Raw genomic sequence first — 25,712 nt, forward strand, 5'->3', positions numbered from 1 at the left:
CCCAACAATTTGGCCCTCGTTATGCCGTAAGTCTGATGAAACCTTGGCACAGTTTTTTGGTACCATTCAATATTGTCAAAGACCATTTAAATGCATTGCAAAAACTGTGTCAAATCTGTACCATTTTAACAATAACATGAGCGCTTCCCATCTGACAGAAAGAAAAACCGCTTTTCAAGTACCATAGCACTGTGAATACATACAAAATACGCATGACAAACCCAATCATAAGCAGTCCATTGAGAATCTGTAGAACATATATTGATTTTATCATGCAATGGCTTATCTTTCAAGCCGCAGGCTGGACCAGCAAGTTACGTTTAAATAACCATATAATGTTGCATTATTATTATTCTCGACAAATCAAACTGCGTAGGCCAATTCCACAGCTGAAACCTAAAGCGACTCTTGATGACTCTATTTCAAGACCCAACTCATAAAGCAAATTGGAGGAAGACATAAAAGACAATTCCTCATGCTTGTAGCGTGAATGTATCTTTCGCCACTGTTATGCCACACATTTTTTTGCAACCTTTAATTAGCATGAAAACAATATATCTATATTTGGTGTTGCATTAAATCAGTACTTAATGATACTGCAGTGGCAAATTAGATTATGTACCTATTACATGTTTTTTTTCCTGATTGCACCCTCGTGCTTATCATATGCCACATCTTAGTGTATCAACCTGAAGTTGAGCATGCACTTATGCATATTCACTCAATCACTCTTTAACCCATAATGCACTTAGGGTCTATAGGTAGTTGATACCAATACTGAAGAGTTAATAACTCATTGCAATCTCCTGCACCTCCAACTAGAGATGACATTTGCATGTTCCCACCTTAAGCCATAGCATATTTTTTGCAATATAATGACATATTTATTGATTAACTACTGGAACAATGCTGGATACTGTTTGTCCATCATAGTGGCTTTCGTAGCTTCAGCTGGCAATAGCAAATTGTATTATCAATGATCTTCATGACCCTTATTGTTTGTCATTAAGCATGCTGTCAGTTCTCCCAAATGCACAGCTGCATCACATCTATTACATTGCCAGTTAGTCTAATGAACAGGAACTCCTTTATAACCACAAGGCTGTCGAAGGTTTCTATTGATTCCAATCTATTGCCCAGGGCAGAGTCACATGGCAACTATCCATTTGATAACAACCTAAGTTAATGGATAGGAGAAACCAATTCCTCAATTAGCTTGAAACTGAGTGGATTTTAGTCAAATACAGCATAAAAATATAATCCAGACAATACATCACAATTGTTTTTGAACTCCAAGTAGTCCTCTGAATGATTTATTGTTATCATACTGTTTAACTTGCCTCATCATAACAATGCTTTCAAACATCTCTGATGATCATTGTACATGGAAAAACCCCTAGGAAATCAGTTTGATCACCCTTCTTTCTTAATGAACAGGCCACCCCTGCCTTCATTTCGAGTCTGCCCTGACAACAACTCTGGCCCGGTTCTGATAATTCTCACATGTCCCAAGACAACTCTTGCCATAATTCTGACCTTGCCTTGAAAGACAATTCCCCATATCTCCGAGCCTGTCTCGAAGGCAACCTGGTTAAAATACACTCTTCTGGCCAAATTCCAACCTTCTTGGAATACTAGTATTGTCCAGTTACCAGGTTAAAATGCCTCTGAGTAGATGACAATGTCTCAGTTATTTGTGTGTTGCCCAACCAATTGTTAATCTTACCAACTTGTTCGTGATCACTTAGTTGTAGAGCAACTCTGGTCAGCTTAATGCTGCTACCAGCTTCAGTGAACCGCTTCCTGCCGATGAAGCCGTGGGTGCGTTTTCCCCCCTAAACTATGTGCTTCACCCTTCAGGTTTTGCCTGTGGAATGTGTCTCGCCTGAATAGAATATTCGGCGTGTGGCTCTAACTCCCCTGATAGCGGTGTTCACTGCATTGTTGTAATGGCAACCTTGCTGCCAGACTCGTACCTCTGACATGTGCCCTTCATTCCTTGAGGTATGCTCCACGCTATACCCTCAGCCTCGACATCAGATTACACTGATCCGGCATGTTCTCCTCTTTCATAAGGGAGATATTAAGCAGCCCTACTACAAGGCGCTGCTGGCATGACCTCTCCAACAGGTCCACCCTTCAGGGTCAGAAAATGCCCCGGTAAGCTCACCTCCTCCATGAGGGAGACATAATTGCAGCCCTTCTCCAGGTGCTGCTGCCACACATTTAAACAGCCCTATACAAGGCGCTGCTGACACGGCTTAGAGTAATAGGTCGGCACTGCCATATATTCGGCATCCCCATTATGCAGCCCTGTTACAAGGTGCTGCTGGCAAGGGCTCCCCATCTGCCCAACACTGCCATATCTCCTGATGTTAGGGTGCATCTATCTTGAGCCTCCTCTCAATAAGGCTCCATCCTGGCCAACTTCCACATTATTTATTTTTACCGGAAAGGAACCCTCCCGGCACCAGGACTGACCACTTGGGTCGATTTACCCCATATCTTGGGGACCTCTGCGGTCTGGCTCCGCATAGCTGGTGGATTTCCCCTCCCCTGGGAATCCCAGCACCCTTGTATATTACCGGAGGAAAACCCCTACCGGCCCCAGGGCTGACCGTTCCGGTCCATTTAACCCCTTTCCTGGGGACCCCTGCGGTCTGAAACTCGCATAATTACTGGATTCCCCTACCTCTATATGTGTATCGGGGGAAAAACCTCCCAACCTCCCAACACCCGGCATATATATTTATATCCCGTCTTACTGGAGGTCCCCTCCATGGAAACCCCAGGATTAACTTTCATATCGAAGGGAAAAGTCCTCTATATTGTTGGAGGGGAAACCTCCTCCCGACTCCAGATCTCCTCATATCGGGGGAAAGCCCTCCCGGCTTACTGGAAGTCCCAGAATAAATAATCATATCAGAGGGAAATGCCCTCTAGCACCCGGCCTACTGGAGGTCCCTTCCCTGGGAACCCCAGCGTTTCTGTGCCTATCGGAGGGAACCCCTCCCGGCACCCGGAGCGTCTGTAAGTCACTGACCACCCGTCAGCGACCGACTTTGTGAAACCCGACAACCCAGCTACCCGCGCTTGGCGGCAAGAACCAGGGTTTCCCCAAAGCCCATAGCTGGTTCCTTCGTTGGGCCTCACGAATCCCCCGGCAGGAAGCCTCTGGAACTAGAGGTTCCTGCAGGGAATAAAACAGGTAAGAAAACCTTAACTTTAAACTTACACATGTTGGAGGAGCCCTGCTCCCCAACCGGTCGTCTGCACCAATGCGTCTGACGTAATGATGCACGTGCGGCTGAACGGGCCTTCTTCACTTAGTCACTCACGTGACTCTGAAGTAAAATTCACAATTCATCATATAGCTTACCAAACAATCAAACTTGCTGGTATGATGCTGCATAATCATTCAGGTGCTCCTGGCAAATGTCACATAAAGGTGAGTAGCATGGTAAGTACAATTAAAAAAAAATCACTCAGTGTTACTATTGTTGAGTCATGCTGACTAGCATGACTGGAATGAGTTCTGAGTTCACTGTCACTCAGCACTCAGCATGCTGGCATGAAGCTGCAAAGTCATTCAGGTGCTCCTGAATGTATATTGCCATTTACCAACAGATTGCATTTTGTCACAGTTAGCGGTGAAGACTTTGTTAGGCGCGTTGTATGCTGTCAGCTCCCACATACAAATTCTTTCATCAACCATAAGCTTTCACACGCTTACGATATATGCAATGCCAATGACATTAATGCAGTCAAAACTATCAACCAGAGTTAACCCATTCACCAGCTCAAAACATTCTTGTGTTAATGTGGTACCGCGCTGCCTGGTGCTTGCTTACACCAATAATCAATAGTCAATAGTCAATTTTATTTATCACATTCACCCAAAGATGCAGTGAAATGAATTTTCCAGCAGCAGTATAATTAAAAAAGAACACACAATACATAATAAGATTTAACACAAACATCCACCACAGCATTCTTCACTGTGGTGGAAGGCACAAAGTTCAGTCAGTCCTCCTCCTTGTTCACCCGTGGTTGGGGCCATAAAACCATCTGCAGTCCCCGCTACAGACAGTTGGATGTGCAGGCCCTCTTGTCGGGACGGTCGAACACACGCTTGGAGGTCCCGAATCGGCACATTTTTACCGGAGACCGCGGCTTCAGGATGTTGTAGGCCGCAGGCCGGCGGTTGGAGCTCTTCTCTGGCTATCCCCGGTGAGGGATCCCAGGCTCCGGATGGTAAGTCCACGCAGCACCCGCAGACGGCTTCAGGATGTAACAGTCCACGGGCCAGCGATCAGAGCACTCCCTTCTGGTTACCCCCCGGCAAGGGCTCACCTGCTCTGCGATGAAAAGTCCACTCTGCGCCCACTGCTGAAACTCCATGCCCAACTCCGGGAAAAGCCTATTCCCATCCATGCTGTTAGGCCGCGAGGGAGAATACATGGAAAATGTCACCTCTCCATCAAGGAGGCGACCGGACTTGATAGGCCAAAGGGCCTGAATCCACGTTGTATCTCTAAACTAAACTAAATAAGCTCCATAAGAAAGAACTGCAGTTGCTGGGTTTGTTTTAACTCGAAGGTAGACACAAAATGCTGGAGTACCTCAACGGGACAGGCAGCCACTCTGGAGAGAAGGAATGTGTGACGTTTTGGATCGAGACCCTTCTTCAGCTCCTACCCAACAGCCATCGACCTTTTGAACACTACAAACACTAACTAAACTGAGAACTACGAACTATCTTGGTTGCACTAAGGACTTTGGGGCTTTTTAGACTTTAGAGATATAGCGCGGAAACAGGCCCTTTGGCCCACCAAGTCCATGTCGACCAGCGATCACCCCGTGCACTAGCACTGGCCCACACACTGGGGACAATTAACCCACAAGTCTTTGGAGTGTGGGAGGAAACTGGAGCATCCGGAGAAAATCCACGCGGTCCCAGGGACAACGTATAAACTCCACACAGACAGCACCCGTAGTCAGAATCGAACCAGGGTCTTTGGTGCTGCGAGGCAGCAACTCTACTGTGAGGCAGCTGCACCACTGTGCCGCTCCAAATAATGTTTTTTAACGTATTACTGTTTTTTGTTTATTGTGTTATCTATGAATAGATAATGGTTATATGAATAGATATTGTGTTATCTATGAATACTGTGCTTGCAGACTTGTTATTCTGGAGCAAGTATTGATTTCATTGTAGCATTTTTTGGTGCATATACAATTGAACAATCTTCTTGCCTCTCGCAGCAGGTAACAGAGAGTCTAAACCCAAGCGAACACTACAACCCGAGTCGTTCAGAGAATCACAGCAAAGTTATATTTCAATATAATTGCGTGGGGGAGGGGGGGGGGGGGGGGGGGGGGGGGGGGGGGGGCTACGGTAAGTTGTGCAAGACAACTTTAGTTTGATGTCAAATATGGACACTGGAGTAACTCCAGCAGGTCAAGTAGCATCACTGGAGATAAAGGATAGGCATAATATCTGGTCGGGACCCTTTTTCAGACCCGATCCGAAACGTCACCCATCCTTTTTCTCCAGACATGCTGCCTGACCCACCGAGTTACGCTGCGTCTATCATTGGTATGTAAACTAGCATCTGTGGTTCCTTTCTACACATTGAGTTTAATATAATTTGATCTCGGCCTCAGGTAACAGAAGATCTGGGATAACTTTTGAGGTCAGAATTGTATCGGCGTTTGGAGAGGATGGTATTCTGCAGAAGATAGTCACAAAGTGCTGGAGTAAAGGCCTCTCCCACTTGGGCGTCATTTGCACGTAATTTACGCAACTTCATGTACGCGTCACGACGCATGATGCACACATCGTGCCGTGCACGTGCTGCGTGCATGGAGCATATTACGTGAGCAAGGTGCGTGGTGATGTAGGCAGTAACACGCGGTTGCGCGCGGCGCCCCAGGATTTTGGGATGTACAAAATCTTCACGCTCCATCTGCGTGACGCCCAAATGACGCCCAGACAGCATCTCTGGAGACAAAGGACAAAGGTCAAAGGACATTTATTGTCAAATATACCATTTCTGGTGTAGTGAAATTTAGTTGCCATTTGCAGCACACCAATAAAAGTAAGACACCACATCAAAAAAGAATTGAACATAAAACATAAAAACATCCCCCACAATGGATCCCACTGTGAGTGAAGGCACAAAGTCCCGTCCTATTCCCCTTGTTCACCCATGGTCAGGCCTATTGAGGCCTCCGCAGTCGACGCAATGGCGGCCCGATGTTCAGGCCCACTCGCCAGGTGATGGGGCTTCGGCGTCGGGACAACACTCTTCAGCGGCTTGGTGTGGCTGGAACGGCCGCTTCCTACCCGAGACCACGGCTCACGAAGTCCACAGGCCGTACTGGTCGGAGCACCGACACTGGATCTTGGCGAGAGATCCCAAGCTCTGCGGTGTTCAGAGTCAGCGCCACCGCGGCTGGAAGCTCCGCAACGACAGCTCCGCGATATTGGGAGTCAGTGGTCTCAGCACTCCGGAGCCCACCGCACGGTGACTCGGCAAGGCATCGCCCACTCCGCAGTGGCGCCCCAGCGCTGCGCCGCCGAAGCCGAAGTTCTGGCTGGTCCCGGCAGGAAACGCCGCTCCAGTCCTGGTGGTAGGCCACAAGGAAGGGGCAAAGATACGCCCCAGAGAAAAGTCGCATCTCTGACCAGGTAGGGACTGAGAAAAATTGTTTCCCCCTTCCCCCCTCCCCCTCCCAACCCCCACATAAAAAAGAATAGAACTCCAAACGGACTTTTAACATACTAAATCATTTTTAAAAGGGTGAAAGGACAGACAACTGCAGGCTGGGCAGCCAAACTCGACGGCGCCCCCTCGGAGAGAAGGAATAGGTGACATTTCGGGTGGAGACCCTTCTTCAGACAGCACCGCTTACAAAATAAACAGCTGAGTGGGGAAGTGGAGTGACAGTGAATCGGGGAACAAACTGCACAACAAACCAGACCGCAAATCTATTAGGGTTCCTTTAGCGTCTTGCAAGCTGTTCAAAACTAATTCCATGACCATCACTGTCCATTTCATTGGCTGATATTACCAACAACTTATTCGGTAAAATGAAAAATACATACTACACAATAACTCCCCTCCCCCCCCTTCAAGAACAATAGCCAAATCTATAAGATATCCTACCCCCCACCACCACCCCAATCCGGTTTTACACTAGATCAACGGGAACACCGCGTTCCTTGATTAATTTCGTCTCCACTGATAATTTACTGGGAGTTTATTCATATTCCCTGTCCACAACAGGCGTTCTGAGATAGTTGACTTGTGTTAAGAGATATTTTCTCGACACTTATCTCCCCTCGCTTACACATCCCGGATAACTAGTAGTTACTTGTTGGGGGTACCAAATAAAAAAATATTGCGCCCCAATTTTTTTTTTCCCTCTGGATTATTTTTTACTCTGGAAAAAAGGGGGATGTGACCGCACCGATTGCACGCCCCTTTCGGATGGTCATGTGCATATAGTGTCAAAAACAAAATTCAGCATATCTATTTGTTTCAAATGTTGATTTTATTTCGATACTATAATGCAATGGAAGATTTGTTTTGAAGGTAGACACAAAATATTGGAGTAACTCAGCGGGATAGTCAGCATCTCTGGAGAGAAGGAATGGGTGACGCTTCGGGTCGAGACCCTTCTTCAGACTGATGTCAGGGGAGTGGGCAGGACAGGGATAGAATGTAGTTGGAGCATTCCTTCTCCCTAGAGATGCTGCCTGTCCCACTGTTACTCCAGCATTTTGTATCTACCTTCCATTTAAACGTGCATCTGCAGTTATTTCCTACACATTTTGTCCGCTCCACTGCTAAATCTCCTCAAGGTATGTCTACTTTGAAGAAGTTCACCTCCTCTCTCCGATGAGAGTTCAGTAACATCCTCTCTCTCTGCTCCCCCTCTGTGGTTCCTCCTTCCCCCCCGACCACGTCTTAACCCAGACTTGTCATTACAGCCATGTTTGTTTTCTCGGGACTTGCCCGCGCCTCCATCTTTTACCTCGTGGTGGATTCCAGCTCCGATTCCAGACCTCCCAGTTCAGACCCAACCCGCACTATAGATTCCGACAGTCGATCTGCCATAAGCCAGTCTTACTGTCTCTGACTACATTCTATCTTTGTCCCGCCCACTCCCACTCTCGACCCGAAACATCACCCATTCCTTCTCTCCAGAGATTCTGCCTGACCCGCTGAGTTACTCCAGCATTATGTGTCTACCTTTGGTTTAAACTAGCATCTCCAGTTTCCTACACGGAAGATTTGTTTCATCAGGATTGTTTAAAGAATGCAAAGGGTTTTTGTTTAATGATACAAAAAACTGATTCTGGTTTCTCCCACTGATCTTCTTTTGAGTTGATTTTATAAAATTGCCTTCTATCAATCAACATTGACTTTCCTTCTTCAACGCCTCGCAATCCAGCTGAATAGGTCAATCTATGTATGAAGAACTATTCCTCTGGGATTCATCAAAAAAGATACACACGACAGCTTACACTGAAATTTATCATGACATGTGTCATCAGTATTTAAGTAATTGTTCTAAATATCTCCACAAAGCCAGACAAAGGATTGACAGCTACCTGGGGATATTTGCTCAGAGGAAATGCAGGTGGCCATCTTTTGATAAATTTCGATCACTATGAATACTTTAACATTCCTAAATCATCAGCGTTTCTATTAAATAAGCGAGAATAAAATTCATTTGTATAGATAAAAAAGTCATGATGTAGTAATGTTTTGTGTTAACAGTTTTAGAGCACCCTCAAATGTTTCTTTCTATGATTGTGCTTTTGAGTATAAAACATATAAATTTACAAATGTTGTACCAGCACAGCTTTCATTTCTATCCAATAATAGCTAACAGGGAATTCACTCCTGTTGACCTTGAACCACTTCATTCATAAAGGAGATGTACTAAGTGAATGGGGAGAGCTGACAAAGTTGCAACCTGAGGCAGCACAGGTAAGTCCTTCCAGGTGAGACAGAAGGTTTACATGCACCTCTTCTAACCTCGTCTACTGCATCCAGTGTTCCTGATGTGGCCTCCTGTATATCGGCATAGACTCGCCAATTGTTTCGCTGGACACTTGTGCTTGGTCCACCGAGGCCTACTAGATCTCCCGGTTGCTAAACACTTTAACACCTCTTCACATTCCCTTACTGACCTTTCTGTCCTGGCCCTCCTCCATTGAAAGAGTGGGGTGGGAGATTGCAACCTTCACGTGGTCCATCCTGTTTCGACTAATGCAATCAACCCGATGTGCATAAACAAATAGATGTAGTGTTTTGGTGTCTACAACTTTAGGCTGTGCATGCCATATGCACAAAGAAGAAGAAGATTGACAGAGTAAGGCCCAGTGCAAATTGGAAGGAACAGCGCCTCATATTTCGCTTGGGCAGCTTACACCCCAGTGGTATGAACATTGACTTCTCTAACTTCAAGTAGCCCTTGCTTTCCCTCTCCCTCCATCCCCTCCCCCTTCCCAATTCTCTGTCCAGTCTTACTGTCTCCAATTACATTTTATCTCTGTACCGCTCACTCCCCTGACATCAGTATGAAGAAGGGTCTCGACCCGAAACGCCACACATTCCTTCTCTCCAGGGATGCTGCCTGTCCCGCTGAGTAAAGCCCCTGTCCCACTTTCCCGAGTTACTCACGAATTCTCCCGAGTTTTCCCTTGATTCAAACTCGGAGAATGTCCGTAGCGTGTCCGTAGGGAGTCCGTAGATATTTTGTAGCGGTTCGTAATGCCAACTGTAGGTACTCGGGGCATCAGGTAAGTCGGGACATTTAATCAGCATGTTGAAAATTGTCCATGAGTAAAGAAAATAGCCCCGAGTACCTACGGCTGGCATCTCCGAGTTTGAATCAAGGGGAAACTCTGGAGAATTCGTGAGTAACTCGGGAAAGTGGGACACGGGCTTAACTCCAGCATTTTGTGACTATCTATAGTTTTTCTTTAGTGTGGAACTGACTGGGTTGGATATGACACTATTTCATTTGCTGCCAGATCCAACCCAATAGCCCCAGCTTGTGGATGAGGCACATCTTCTTACTTTACAAATGTTAATTGTTTTGTGGCGCATTTTTTTTATTTATGTGGAGTTTCTTGTCAAATGAGATGAATCCACATGGCAGGACAAATTTTGAATTTTAATAGCCAGGAGCTCTCCATTCCAATTAGTCAATTGAAACAGTAGGATGTTGCTTTGGCTTTAGAGGCAACAGAGATTCTGCAATGCTCTGTATACTTACACCTGGTAGCCTTCTTGGCTTCCAAAACATATAGAATTGTTTGCATTTGACAGGTTTCAAGCATTTACAATAAAATATGTAAGTAGACTGAATTCTATTTATATTATAGACTCATATTGCTAAGGTCTTAACATCTGCAGTAGTCGTTTGCAGTAAAACTCCAATTCAAATGAAGTCAAATATATGGTTCGAATATGTTTTTTTATTACCACTACATTTTATTATTACTACATTTGGCATTCAAAATTGACCCCTATGAATTTTTATATAGTTACATGAGAATAAATAGTTACACAATTTCTCCGCCACTCCAATGATTAAGAATGAATGGAAGTAACTTAGGATATGGATCAGGCATGATTGCATTGAATAATGGAGCAGAACCAAGGAAATAATTGCTTTCCCTGAAACAAACCACATATGCTGGAAATGCTGCATGTAACATTCAGTGGAGGGAAAAATATAGGTTTATATTTTGAACAGTCCTTTCTCATGAAAACCACATCAAAAAAATAAAGCTAGTTAATGGTGTGAACATTCCAAATTATTGTGTAGATATCCATATTTCTTCAAAGATTTTGCTAGGAAATGATAAAAAAAAATCTTCAGAACACTGAAGCATGTAACCATGTGATGCTATAATCAATTAAATTAAATGCCAGTTTCCATTTTAATGTTTTCTGCATGTCAACATGCATTTCTTGGTGCATGCTCCTAATGTATATTGGGCTTCCCAATAAAGGTAAATACTTAAAACTGATTCTACAAATGTTTCTAACCAATCGGTTAGAAACATGGCATTTTGTGTTTATTGCTGCAATAGAATGTATTTTTATTTATTTTTTTTTTTTTAATTTTATTAGAAGTAAGTACAATCATATGGCGCCAAAGTGCCTAATATATATTTTCATAATACGTTTTATGTACAGCTTCTTATTTTTTTTAAATTATAATAAAGAAGAATAAGAATAAGAAACATAAATTAGATGGTAAAGGATAAAAAAATGTGAGATGTACAGTGTGTGAAAAAGAAGAAAAAAGAATAATGAATGAAGAAAGTTGAAGAAAAGAAAATAGGAAAAAGAGAGTAAGAAATAAAAAAAGAAGTAAGGAGATCATTGTTTATAATCTTGACCATCCCTCGTCCAGTCCTGAAACAGTTAGCTTTTACAATTGTGTTGCACCGTATGATTCCAAAAAGACGACAAATGGAGACCAACTCGTTATGAATTGGTCTGATTTATCTATTAGGAGGAATCGCATTTCCTCAAGATGTGTGGTGTCCAACATGCTTGCGATCCACATTTTAAGCGTTGGTATTGATGTATTTTTCCAAAATTAAGTATTAATATTTTTGCTATTATTAAACCCTAATTTAAAAATAAATGTTGAGATGAGTTCAATTTATTCCCATCTTCCATTACTCCAAATATAATCATTTCAGTATTAGGTTCCATTCTTATCTTGAATAATTTTGTAAATATTTCAAATATATCACTCCAAAATCTATAAAGTTTTATGCAGGAAAAAAAAGTGTGTTACAGTTGCGTTTTGGGATAAACTTTTATCACAAATGGGGGATATATTTGGATAGAATTTATTCAATCTTGTTTTTGAATAATATAATCTATGTAAAATTTTAAATTGAATTAGATTATGTCTTGCATTAATCGAACATTTGTGAATATATATCAAGTACTTTTCCCATGTAACCTTCGTAATTTTTATCATTAATTCCCGTTCCCACTCTTCTCTAAGTACCTCGATGGTAGGTCTATATTTAAAATACTATTATATAAATATGATATTAATTTTTGTGTCAGCTTTAATATTCATTGCTTCTTCCAATAAGTCAGGAATTATTTTTTGATATCCTTGTATGTATTTCTTCATGAAATCGCAAATCTGAAGATATTTAAAATATTGGTTGTTTTTCAATTTAAATTTTAATTGTAATTGTTGGAATGATAATAGATTTCCCATTTCATACATATCCCCAATCCTTTTAATTCCGAAACTTTCCCATTGGTTATATGTTTTATCAATAAGAGATGGTTTAAATAAAGGGTTATTCGCTATTGGCATTAACAATGATACATTTTTTAATTTTAAGGATAATTTTATTTGTTTCCAAATTCTTATTGTACCATGCATAATTGGGTTCTTCTTATATATTGTGTTGTTCAGTTTTTTCGGGGAGAAGAGGATCGTTCCTATATTACAATCCTCTTTCTCCATCTTTCTCCATTCTGTCTGTTGGGTAGAACTGTCCAACCAATAAGTTATATTCTTAATATGCACTCCCCAATAATAATACAAAAAATTCGGGAGTAAAAGTCCCCCGACATCTTTTGGTTTACATAAGTGTTTTTTTTTTAATTCTATGTGATCTATAATCCCAAACAAAATTAGTAATATTAGAGTCTAATTTTTTTTTAAGTATTTTGGTATATATATACTGGTATAGACTGAAATAGGTATAATAATTGTGGTAGAAAGATCATTTTTATAGCATTTGTTCTACCTAATAATGATAAAGGAAGTGTTTTCCAAAATTTAATCAGCATATTAAGTTTATTTAATAAAGGTATAAAATTAGCGTTGAATAATGCTTTATATTTTCTAGTAATCTGAATACCCAAGTATTTAAAAATTTCTGTTGCAATTTTAAAGGGGAACTTCAGTAAGTGTGTAGATTCTTGAGGTTTTAATGTCATGATTTCACTTTTATTCCAATTTATTCTATATCCAGAAAAGGACCCGAATTCCTCTATTAAATTTAATAAATTTGGTATGCTCGTTTGTGACTTTGTAATATGTAAAAGTATATCGTCAGCATATAATGAAATGTTATTATTTGTGTCCCTAGTATTATAGCCCTGAATATTCGGATGAATTCTTATACTTTCAGCCAAAGGTTCTATCATAAGGGCAAATAGCAGGGGTGATAACGCACATCACTGCCTATTACCCCTTGATAAATGAAATTTTTGAGATAACATATTGTTAGTTAATATTCTTGCCATCGGTTTATCATACAATAATTTTATCCATGTAATAAAATTCTCTCCCATATTAAATTTTCGCAGTACTTTATATAAGTACTGCCACTCTACCTGATCAAATGCTTTCTCTGCGTCCAAAGAAATAATTGATATATCTTCTTCCTCTACTTTATGTGAGTACATTATATTAAACAGGCATCTCAAATTATTAAATTAGTATCTTTTGGGTATAAACCCCGTTTGATCAGGGTTTATCAATTTACTAATATATTTGCTTAATCTTCTTGCTAAAGTCTTTGCTAAAATGTTCTGGTCTGTATTTAAGAGTGATATAGTTCTATATGAGCCCGGATCATCTAAATCTTTATCTTTTTTTGGAATAAGCGTAATAGTTAATTCTGCTAATGTTTCAGGTAATTTATTTTCTTTAAAAGCGTAAGTATATAAATTAAATAAATAAGGAGTCGTTATCTCATGAATTTTTTAATAAAATTCATTACTGCAATAGAATGTATAAACAAACATGGAAGACATCCACAATTCATCACCTTAGAAACAGAAACACAAAAATCTAATCATACATGCTGCAAAATTACTCCCATTACTTTGCAAATCGGTATGTCATAGTTCTAATGTGAGTATGCTTTGCATAAAGTAATGAAAGATATTTCTATGTGCATCCTTTCAAACAGCCAACAGAGTAAGTGCATGTAGTAAAACAATTGCAATTTGTGAAATTTTAAAATGGACTTCAAAATTGGAAAGAGGAGATAATCATGTAAAGCCAAAATAATTAAATTCTGAAAACATTGGTCCCAGTAAGAAAATGCACCCAGTGGATAGAGTCAACTATCGATAGAAACCTTAAATCAGTTTGATCATAAAATTAGGGACTTCGGGGTTTTAAATTTTTTTTTATTTAACTTTGTTTTTTTGGTTGTTTATTATGTTATCTATTGAATTTGGTATTTACAAACCTGCTTTGCTGCCACGAGTAAGAATTTCAAGGATACAAGGACACAAGGACATTTATTATCACATACACCAATTAATGACGTCACTAAAGACATCCTCTAAAGACTTAAAGGTTCTGGGCGGTCCCCTCAGGAAACGCCGCTCCAAGCCCGCTGGTAGACCGCGAGGGCGGGTCGACGATGCAGCCCAGAGAAAAGTCACCTCTCCGACCAGGTAGGGACCCTGAAAAGCAGTTCCCCCTCCACCCCCCCCCCCACCCCCACATAAAAAAGGCTAGAATTCCGAAAACAAAAACTCAACTAACTAAAAATAAAAAATAGAGATGAAAAAACGGACAGCTGCAGGCTGAACAGCCATACCCATACAGGACTGCGCCCACACAAAATGTTCACTGTTCCATTTTAATATATACTAGCCCAAGAGGGACATGTGGGTTCCTTCCCCTCAACGCCCGCGTTTTCCGATGCATGCCCAGAGAAAAGGGAGAGGGTGACCCTGAAAAGGTTCCCCCCCTCCACCCCCCCCACACACACAGAACACTCACACACACACGGACAGCACACACACACAGGACTGCGCCCACACACACACACAGACACACACACACACACACACACACACACACACACACACACACACACACACACACACACACACACACACACACACACACACACACACACACACACACACACACACACACTCCACACACACACACACACACACTAACCCCCCCCCCCCAACCCCCCTTATATATATATATATATATGCCGCAGCACCTACCCAGGTCGTAGAGCAGCGCCAGGGCCTAGTACTCGGCCTGGTTCTCATACTCCGCCCGGCCCTGGCTGAAGACTGCAGCAGTCATCTCAGCCGCCGCATGGTCTCCAGTCCAGGCCCCGACTTCATCTCTGGCTCGTCCCTGATCCCGTCTCGCCCTTGGTTCCATTGGCAGGTACACAAGAATGCTGGATAAACTCAGCGGGTGCAACAGCATCTATGGAGCGAAGGAAATAGCTAACGTTTTGGGCCGAAACACATCTTCGAACTGTTAGGGGGTGGTGGGAGAAGGAAGGAGAAAGGAGGAGGAGGAGCCCGAGGGCTGGGGGATGGGAGGAGACAGCTCGAGGGCTAAGGAAGGGGAGGAGACAGCAAGGGCGAACAAAATTGGGAGAATTCAATGTTCATGCCCGCCGGATGCAGGCTCCCCAAGCGGAATATGAGGTGCTGTTCCTCCAATTTCCTGTGTTGCTCACTCTGGCAATGGAGGAGACCCAGGACAGAGAGGTCGGATTGGGAATGGGAGGGGGAGTTGAAGTGCTGAGCCACCGGAAGGTCAATTAGGTTCTTGCGGACCGAGCGGAGGTGTTCGGCGAAATGATCACCCAACCTCCGCTTAGCCTCACCGATGTAAATCAGCTGACATCTAGAGCAGCGGATGCAGTAGATGAGGTTGGAGGATACACAGGTGAACCTCTGTCGCACCTGGAACCATTGGCAGCTTCTTTTTCGCCGCTGGTCACGGCCTCATCCCAAGCCCGAGCTCAGCCCTCACTCCAGCTCCAGGCTTTGCTCCTCCGCAAAGTACCCCGTCGTACCTTGCGAGTTGGTTGTGACGTTAGTCAGAATTTTTTTCTTCAGGTGTGGTCTCACTAGGGGCCTGTACAATTGCCGAAGGACCTCTTTGCTCCAAAACACAACTCTTCGTGTTGTGAAGGACAACATGCCATTTGCTTTCTTCACTGCCTGCTGTACCTGCATGCTGTACCTGCATTTCATTGACTGATGAACAAAGGCCCCCAGATCCCATTGTACCTCCTCTTTTCCCAACTTGACTCCATTTAGACAATAATCTGCCTTCCTGTTTTTGCCACCAAAGTGGATAACCTCACATTTATCCACATTAAACTACATCTGCCATGCATCTGCCCACTCACCCAACCTGTACAAGTCACCCTGCATCCTCATTGCATCCTCTTCACAGTTCACACTGCCACCCAGTTTTGTGTCATCTACAAATTTGCTAATGTTACTTATAATCCCTTCATCTAAATCATCGGTTTTGAGAGGTGGGGGACATCCCCCCCAAGTTTTTGTAATTCGGATTTTAAAACCTGGTGAAATCTCCGCTTTCTGCGAGATAGTGGGGGTGGGACTGCTGATCGAGGGTGCCGATTGCATGAGAGACATGGTTCAGCAGGCAATGGGGGCGGGACATGATGATTCAGCGTGATAATTTGAGGAGTGAGACGTGCCAAAACACTCTCGGCACAGACCTGCAGACCACAGACAACACCCTCATCCGCAGCCGGGATCAATCCCTGCCGAGTCTCCGGCGCTGTCCCGTCCCCACCCAAGTGCCCCCCCCCCCCCCCCCCCATGGGTGGCCAGAGAGGTCGGGAGTCAGACGGGAGCGGTGCCCCCAGCCCACAGCCAGCGCAGAGAAGCAGCGCTAGGTAAGTTATATTTATTGGAGAGTTGTTCGAAAGACATAAAACAACCCTCCAAAAACAAATCACGAAAAGCTACTAATCCCTTCCTCTTCCATAACAAAAAAGACTTGATCAGTACTAGATGGTTGGAAGAGAAAATTGGATAAAATAGAACTCGATGAGATAAAATCATTTAGTCCATAAAACGTACAAAATTGAAACCATATTCGGAACATATGTCTTATTATTGGGTTAGACGTATATTTATTCAATCTCGTAATTGTAAAAGGTAACAAGGCCCCTAGAATAGAAGCCAATGATAGCCCTTGTAAGGAATCACGTTCAAGGTTTATCCATCCTGGGCATTGGGTATCAACTAATCGTTTGTCCAAAATGTTAAGTAACGAACATTGACTGCCCAATAGTAGAGTCTAAGGTTTGACAATTGCAAACCACCATCTTTTTTTGATTTCTGTAAGTAATTTTTACTTGGTCTGGGATTTTTATTCTGCCATATATATGAAGAAATTTTGGAGTCTATAATATCGAAGAAAGATTTGGCAATAAAAATTGTTATTGTCTGAAATAAATACAGAAAGTTAGGTAAAATGAACATTTTAATAGCATTGATTCGGCCAATTAAGGATAAGGACATTGTGACCATTTAGTAAACTGACGTTTAAAAAATATGGTCAATTAAAGGCATAAAATTAGCTTTAAAAAAATCCTTGTGTTTCTTGGTGATCTCATAACCATATAACCATATAACAATTACAGCACGGAAACAGGCCATCTCGATCCTTCTAGTCCGTGCCGAACACATAATCTCCCCTAGTCCCATATACCTGCACTCAGACCATAACCCTCCATTCCTTTCCCGTCCATATAACTATCCAATTTATTTTGAAATGATAAAAACGAACCTGCCTCCACCACCTTCACTGGAAGCTCATTCCACACAGCCACCAATCTCTGAGTTAAGAAGTTCCCCCTCATGTTACCCCTAAACTTCTGTCCCTTAATTCTCAAGTCATGTCCCCTTGTTTAAATCTTCCCTACTCTCAGTGGGAAAAGCTTATCCACGTCAACTCTGTCTATCCCTCTCATCATTTTAAAGACCTCTATCAAGTCTCCCCTTAACCTTCTGTGCTTCAAAGAATAAACCCCTAACTTGTTCAACCTTTATCTGTAACTTAGTTGCTGAAACCCAGGCAACATTCTAGTAAATCTCCTCTGTACTCTCTCTATTTTGTTGACGTCCTTCCTATAATTAGGTGACCAAAATTGTACACCATAGTCCAGAATTGGCCTCACCAATGCCTTGTACAATTTTAATATTACATCCCAACTTCTATACTCAATGCTCTGATTTATAAAGGCCAGCACACCAAAGGCTTTCTTTACCACCCTATCTATGTGAGATTCCACTTTCAGGGAACTGTGCACAGTTATTCCCAGATTCCTCTGTTCACCTGCATTCTTCAATTCCCTACCATTTACCATGTACGTCCTATTTTGATTTGTCCTGCCAAGATGTAGCACCTCACACTTATCAGCATTAAACTCCATCTGCCATCTTTCAGCCCACTCTTCCAACTAGCATAAATCTCTCTGTAGACTTTGAAAATCTATTTCATTATCCACAACCCCACCTATCTTAGTATCATCGGCATACTTACTAATCCAATTTACCACACCATCATCCAGATCATTGATGTACATGACAAACTTAATACCTAATAAGTAAATCGTTCGGTAGTCAATCTAAGTGGAAACTGTCCATAATTCGAAACAAGATTATTTAATGGAAAAAGCTCACTCTTACTAAAATTTAGTTTATAACCAGAAAAACTACTAAATTGATTAAGTAATGCTACTATTGCCTGAATAGATTTCTCAGGGTTAGAAATGATTAATAACAGATCATCTACATAAAGAGATAGCTTATGTGTCTTATTCCCGCGGATGATACCAGAAATATTAGGGGATTCCCTAATAGCGGTGGCTAAAGGTTCCAAAGCAATATCAAATAGTAAATAACTTAAGGGACAGCCCTGTCTAGCCCTGTCTAGAGCCTGAAATAAGGGGATGTTTATTAGTAAATACAGAAGCTTGAGGTATAAGATATATCAGCTTGATCCAAGAAATAAATTTTGAACCAATCTTAAATTTTTCAAGTGTATTGAATAAGTATTCCCATACTACTCTATCAAACGCCTTCTCGGCATCCAGTGAGATGACACATTCTGGGGTTTTATTAGATGCTGTATATATAATATTCATTAATCTCCTAACGTTAAAGTATGAGTAACAATTTTTACTTTTCACACTTTTCCGGTAGGTGGCGCGGCTCTGGCCAGCAGCGGCCTCTGCAGCCTGTCCGCGTTTTATTATTTTTTGTCTGTGTTTTTATGTAGTGTTTGTTATTTTATGTTGGGGTGTGTGTGTGGGGGATGGGGGTGGGGTGGAGGGGGGGGGGGGGAAACTTTTTGAATCTCTCCTGCACTGAGACCCGACCTCTTTCTCGCATTCTTCGGGTCTCAGGTGTCGTTGAGGCCGCAATGAGGAGCGGCCTCCAACAGGAAGAGACCGGGGACTCAGGTGCCGACTCACCGTTGCCGTCGCGGAGCTGGCCGGGTCCGGAGCGGTGGAGGAGCGCTGCTGCTGCTGATGCTGATGCTGTTGCTGCTGCTGCCGGAGAGTCGGAGGCCCCAACGACGGGTCTGTGGACGACGGCGCCGGGAGCCCGCGGATCCCTGGAGGGAGACCGCTTTTCGGGGCTTCTGCGGCGGCGACTTCTCCCGCCCGAGTTGCGGGGTCGAAGAGCTCCTGGAGCGGGGCCTAGCACCGCTGCCCCGCGCGGCTGGAATGGCCGCGGACTCTGCGAGCGCACACCGGGGGCTCCAACATCAAGACCTGGTGTGCGACCTCGCACCACCCGGCGTGGCTTTAATGGCAGCGGGACAATCGCCATCGCCAGCCGGGGGCTATGACTTTGACTCTGACATCGGGGGGGAGAGAGTGCAGTGGAGAGATAAGTTTATTTGGCCTCCATCACAGTTATGTGATGGATGTTTATGTTAAATGTAATTATGTTGTGTCTGGGGGTCTATTTGTGTGTACTGTATGGCTGCAGAAACGGCATTTCGTTTGGACCTCCAGGGGTCCAAATGACAAATAAATTGACTCTGACTCTGACTCTGACTGACTCTGACTCTTTTTTGGATATTTACAAATTAGACATTTTTTGAAGGCTACTCTATCCCTTTTTCCGCTACCACATCAATCTGAAATTTTGGATTTTTTTTTACAGTTGAACCCTTATCAGAAAGGATTAATAACGACTATTTATGAGTTGCTTTTGAAATTACAAATAGATATATTTGATAAAATTAAGAATGACTGGGAAAGAGAACCAAATTTCTTTATCTATAGAGAAATGGGAGTGGATTCTTCAATTAGTCAATACCTCTTCAATGTGTGCAAGACACGCTCTTGATACAATTCAAGGTGGTTCACAGAGTTCATATGTCAAAAGATGTTAGCTCGTTTTTATGGTCCTATAAATCCAACCTGTGACAGATGTAACTGAAGTGGCCTCACTGACCCATATGTTTTGGTCCTGCCCACTTTTGGAAAAATATTAGAAATACATTTTTGATACTGTTTCTGTCGTCTTAGGTATAGATTTACAACCTCATCTTATTACCGCAATTTTTGGGCTACCAATGTTAGATTTTATTCATTTGTCCCGCTCCGCCCATCGGTTGATTGCTTTTACCACATTAATCTCCAGAAGATCTATTTTATTTAAATGGAAAGACTCCAACCCTCCAACCACATTCCAGTGGTATTCTGAAACGACGTCATGTTTAAATTTAGAAAAAATCAGGAGTGACATTGTTGAACCCTTGGTTAAATTTGATAAGACATGGGGAAAGTTTATTGAACACTTTCATACAACATAAATTGCTCCCTCTTTAACCTTTATAAAAATTATTTTACCTATATAGGGTGGAACGGACTTGATGACAAACAGACTTTGTTGAAATTCTCAGTTCAGATTCTGTTTTGCTTTGCTTAGTTTTTTTTATTTATTTTATTTTTATTCTTATTTTATTATTTTCAATTTTTTTTCCCTTTAGTTTAGGGAGGTTTTGTTTTTTCCTTTTTTCCTTTTCTTTTTGTCTTTTTATCTTTGTGTTTTTTTTTACATTTATAAGTTTTCTTGTAAAGATTTAACTATATTTACATAGAGACCGGGAGATCTATATTCAATGTGTATTTTGACACTGATCTCATATTAGGTTATACCTGTTATTAATGTAATCCTGATCCCTATGTATCAATATCATTGTGATGTTTATCATTATTCTTTTTGCTCTGTGTTTTTTTATGTTTTATTTTTGTTTTTTTTGGGGGAAAAAAAACAATAAAAAGATTTTTAACAGACAGACAGACAGACAGAAAGAAAGAAAGAAAGAAAGAAAGAAAGAAAGAAAGAAAGAAAGAAAGAAAGAAAGAAAGAAAGAAAGAAAGAAAGAAAGAAAGAAAGAAAGAAAGAAAGAAAGAAAGAAAGAAAGAAAGAAAGAAAGAAAGAAAGAAAGAAAGAAAGAAAGAAAGAAAGAAAGAAAGAAAGAAAGAAAGAAAAAAAAGAAAGAAAGAAAGAAAAAAAGAAAGAAAGAAAGAAAGAAAGAAAGAAAGAAAGAAAGAAAGAAAGAAAGAAAGAAAGAAAGAGCGAAAGAGAAAAAGAGAAAGAAAGAAAGAAAGAAAGAAAGAAAGAAAGAAAGAAAGAAAGAAAGAAAGAAAGAAAGAAAGAAAGAAAGAAAGAAAGAAAGCAGAGAGAGAAAGAAAGAAAGAAAGAAAGAAAGAAAGAAAGAAAGAAAGAAAGAAAGAAAGAAAGCAAGCGCTAAACCCAGCTCAACTCTGCCTGTCCCGCCGGGTTGACCTGCCTGGGCTTGTGGGATATATGGCCAGCATGGAGAAGCAGCGCAGGTGTCCCTTCAGTCCAGGCAGGCTGTAGGTTAACCCAGCAAGACAGGCAGAGTTGAGCTGCATTTAACACTGGATTGAGCCTCCGAAGCCGCGCGTGTGTGTGGCGTGTGTGTGTGTGTGTGTGTGTGTGCATGTGCGAGCGGCCACCAAAAAATTGTGTCCCCCCTGTCCCCCGGTCCCCGCCATATTTTGATAGCGATTTCCGTGCCTGCATGTCAGCACCCTACCCCCAATACCATGTGCTCTAATTTTACCCACTAATCTCCTATGTGGGACCTTATCAAATGTTTTCTGAAAGTCCAGGTACATTACATCTACTGGCACTCCCTTGTCCATCTTCCTGCCTTCAGTCCCATCAGTCTACCCAACGCCATTTCCTGTCAAATGTGAATTTCCTTCAGTTCCTCCATCACCCTCAATCCGCTGGCCACCAGTACATCAGGGAGATTATTTGTGTCCTCCTTAGTGAAGACGGATCCAAAGTACCTGTTCAACTCATCTGCCATGCCCTTGTTCCCCTTAATAAATTCACCTTTTTCAGTCTTCAAGGGTCCAACTTTGGTCTTAACTAATTTTTTGCTCTTCACATACCTAAACAAGCTTTTACTATCCTCCTTTATATTCTTGGATAGCTTACCTTCGTACCTCATCTTTGCTCTTCTGTTGCTCTTTAAAGGTTGCCCAATCCTTTGGCTTCCTGCTCATCTTTGATAGGTTATACTTCTTCTCCTTCAATTTTATACTGTCCCTGACTTCCCTTGTCAGCCACGGTCGCCCCTTACTCCCCTTGGAATCTTTCTTCCTTTTTGGAATGAACTGATCCTGCACCTTCTTTACTGTTCCCAGAAATACTTGCCATTGTTGCTCCACTGTCATCCCTGCTAGGGTATCTTTCCAGTCAACTTTGGCCAGCTCCTCCCTCATGGCTCCATAGTCCCCTTTGTTCAACTGTAATACTGACACCTCCGATTTATCATTCTCCCTCTCAAATTGTAGATTAAAACTTATCATATTATGGTCACTACCTCCTAATGGCTCCTTTACCTTGTGTTCCCTTATCAAATCCGGTTCATTACACAACACTGAATCCAGAATTGCCTTCTCCCTGGTAGGCTCTAGTAAAAGCTGCTCTATCACAGAGGCACTCCACAAACCCCTTTTCTTGGGGTCCAGTACCAACCCGATTTTCGCAGTCTACCTGCATGTTGAAATCTTCCACAACAACCGTAGCATTATCATTACGACATGCCAATTTTAACTCTTGATTCACCTTGCACCCTATATCCAGGCTACTGTTTGGGGGGCTTGTAGATGTCCCATTAGGGTTTTTTTACCCTGACAATTCCTTAGTTCTATCCAAACTGACTCCACATCTCCTGTTTCAATGTCACCCCTTGCAAGGGACTGAATTGAATTCCTCACCAATAGAGCTACCCCACCCCCTCTGCCTACCTGTCTGTCTTTTCGATAAAATGTACACCCTTGAATATTCACTTCCCAGCCCTATCCCTTTTGCAGTCATGTCTCTGTAATTCCTACAACATCATACTTGCCCATTTCTAACTGAGCCTCAAGCTCGTCCACTTTATTTCTTATACTCCGCGTATTCATAAACAAACACTTTGACTTCGGTATTCACCTCCCCTCTCACACTGGTTACTATTGGCCCTAACCTTACTCCCTTATCCCTTCTCGAACTTTCCTTCCCATTAATTCGGGAGTTTTTTGTAACATTTCCTGTACTCACTTCCCCTTCACTCCATCTTTATACTTACAATTTATTAATCCCTCCCCCCTACTATTTAGTTTAAACCCACACATGTAGCACTTGCCTGCCTGATCGTTGGTCCCCCTCCAGTTAAGATGTAACCTGTCCCTTTTGTACAGGTCACCCCTACCCCAGAAGAGACCCAAGTGGTCTACAAAGCTAAATCCTTCCTCCCTGCACTAGCCCCCCAGCCGCACATTCAGATCCCCTATCTCCCTGTTCCTACCGTCATTAGTATGAGGTACTGGAAGTAATCCAGAGATAACTACCCTAGAAGTTCTGCTTTTCAGTCTTCTTCCTAACTCTCTAAACTCGCATTGCAGAACCTCCTTCCTCTTCTTCCCGATGTCGTTTGTGTCTACTTGCACAACTACTGCCGGCTGTTCACCTTCCCTCTCGAGGATGTTCTGAATTTGGTTTGTGATATCTTGAACCCTGGCACCAGGGAGGCAACAGATCATCCTCAAACCTCGCCTGCCACCACAAAATCTCCATTCCGCACCTTGGACAATGGAGTCACCCACCACTATGGCTCTGCCCGACGTTGGTCTCGCCAGTCGAGTCTCATCGCTAGGATTGCAGCCACTGACCTATCTGCCGCTCGGACTGGAAGTGCCGTCTCCCAAGAGGGCATACCTGTTTTCATTAGGCACAGACACCTGGGTCTCCTGCACTCCACGTTTTCTCCCCTTTCTCTCAGTCATCCACATTTGTTCTTCCTGTATCCTTGGTGAGATAACCTCACTGTAGATCCTGTCCAGGAAACTCTTGTTTTCCCAGATGATCTTGAGGTCATCAAGTTGCTACTCCAGTGCACCAACCTGGTCCTTCAGGAACTGAACCTGGACACACTTACCACAGTTGTAGCAACCGGAGGCACCATCAGTGTCCCTGGCCTCCCACATCCTGCAAGCATCACACTGAATCATCTAACCCGTCATGTCTTCACCGCATCCCAACTTTTGGCGTTGTCTCCTCTCTTCAGCCTCCTCGCTGAAGACTCTCGAGCCGAAGACTTGCACTTTTCTCACAAGGCACTTCCTTGACAAGGCTGCTCCCCGACAGCAAACCTTGCTTATATTGGCTGATAAGTTGGCCAATTCGCCACTTAACCAATTAACCAATTTGCAAATCAAATTCCTCAACCAATCACCAAACTCACTTCTGCCGCTCCCGTTCTACCTTAGTTTCTTCCAGCTTTTCTTTCAGGTTTTTGACGTATCATCATGGTCAATGACCTTTACAAATCTACTTTGGCAAGAAAACTAGTGAAGAAAGATAAAGGCTTGACTTCACGCAGTACGTTCTCTGTCTGCCTTTGGACTCTTGCACTAATAAAAGACTATGTAAGCTTGAGTAATAACTTTATGACTGAGAACATAATTCTGAATTAAACATTTTCAGAATATCATCATTTCCAGATCGTATTGGAACTGACTACTTCTCATGAAAGGTCATCGACCTGAAATAGTGAATCAAATTTTCTGTCTCCACAGATGCTGCATGATTAGCTAAGTATTTCCTGCATTTTCTGTTTCTATTTTAGATTTTCAGCTTATGCATGTTTTCTCTTTTTTTCTTGCATTTGTATGTTAGTTATTGTATCTCAAAACACTTCAAGGAAAAAGAACCACTTGAAGAACAATACCATCAATCTGCAGCCATTACAGAACTTCTAAAACCAAATAATACCATGATTTTCCACTGAAGCATAAATGCAGGGCATTTTATTTAAATTTTTGTTCAGCAACATGTGACTGCTCACTCAAGATGTGAGTCAGCAGTCAGTCTGAAGAAGGGTCTCGACCTGAAACGTCACCCGTTCCTTCTCTCCAGAAATGCTGTCTGACCTGCTGAGTTACTCCAGCATTTTGTGTCGACCCTAAAGATGTGTGTCAGTTTTGACTGGATGCTCAATGATGCAAAATATAATTGCTTTGCAGTCATTTTGCTCTGAACTGAGTCCAAATTAGATGAAAGGACTTATTTTTATTGCTGTTGGAATTTGCCTATTCTTATAATTTATAGACTTATTCAGTCTTTATAGTCATAGAAATGTACAGCACAGAAATGTGTCGGTCATGCATTAAGGTTGTGCTGATGATTTTACTCATCTACACTAATTCCATTTGGCTGTATTAGGTCGGTATCCTGTGCCATGCCCATTTAAATTCCCTTAAATGCTTTTTAAACATAGTGATTGTACCCGACTACCTTCCCTGTAGCAATTTGCAGATA

Source organism: Leucoraja erinacea, chromosome 7 (assembly GCF_028641065.1).
Source record: "Leucoraja erinacea ecotype New England chromosome 7, Leri_hhj_1, whole genome shotgun sequence".
Classification (NCBI taxonomy): Eukaryota; Metazoa; Chordata; class Chondrichthyes; order Rajiformes; family Rajidae; genus Leucoraja; species Leucoraja erinaceus.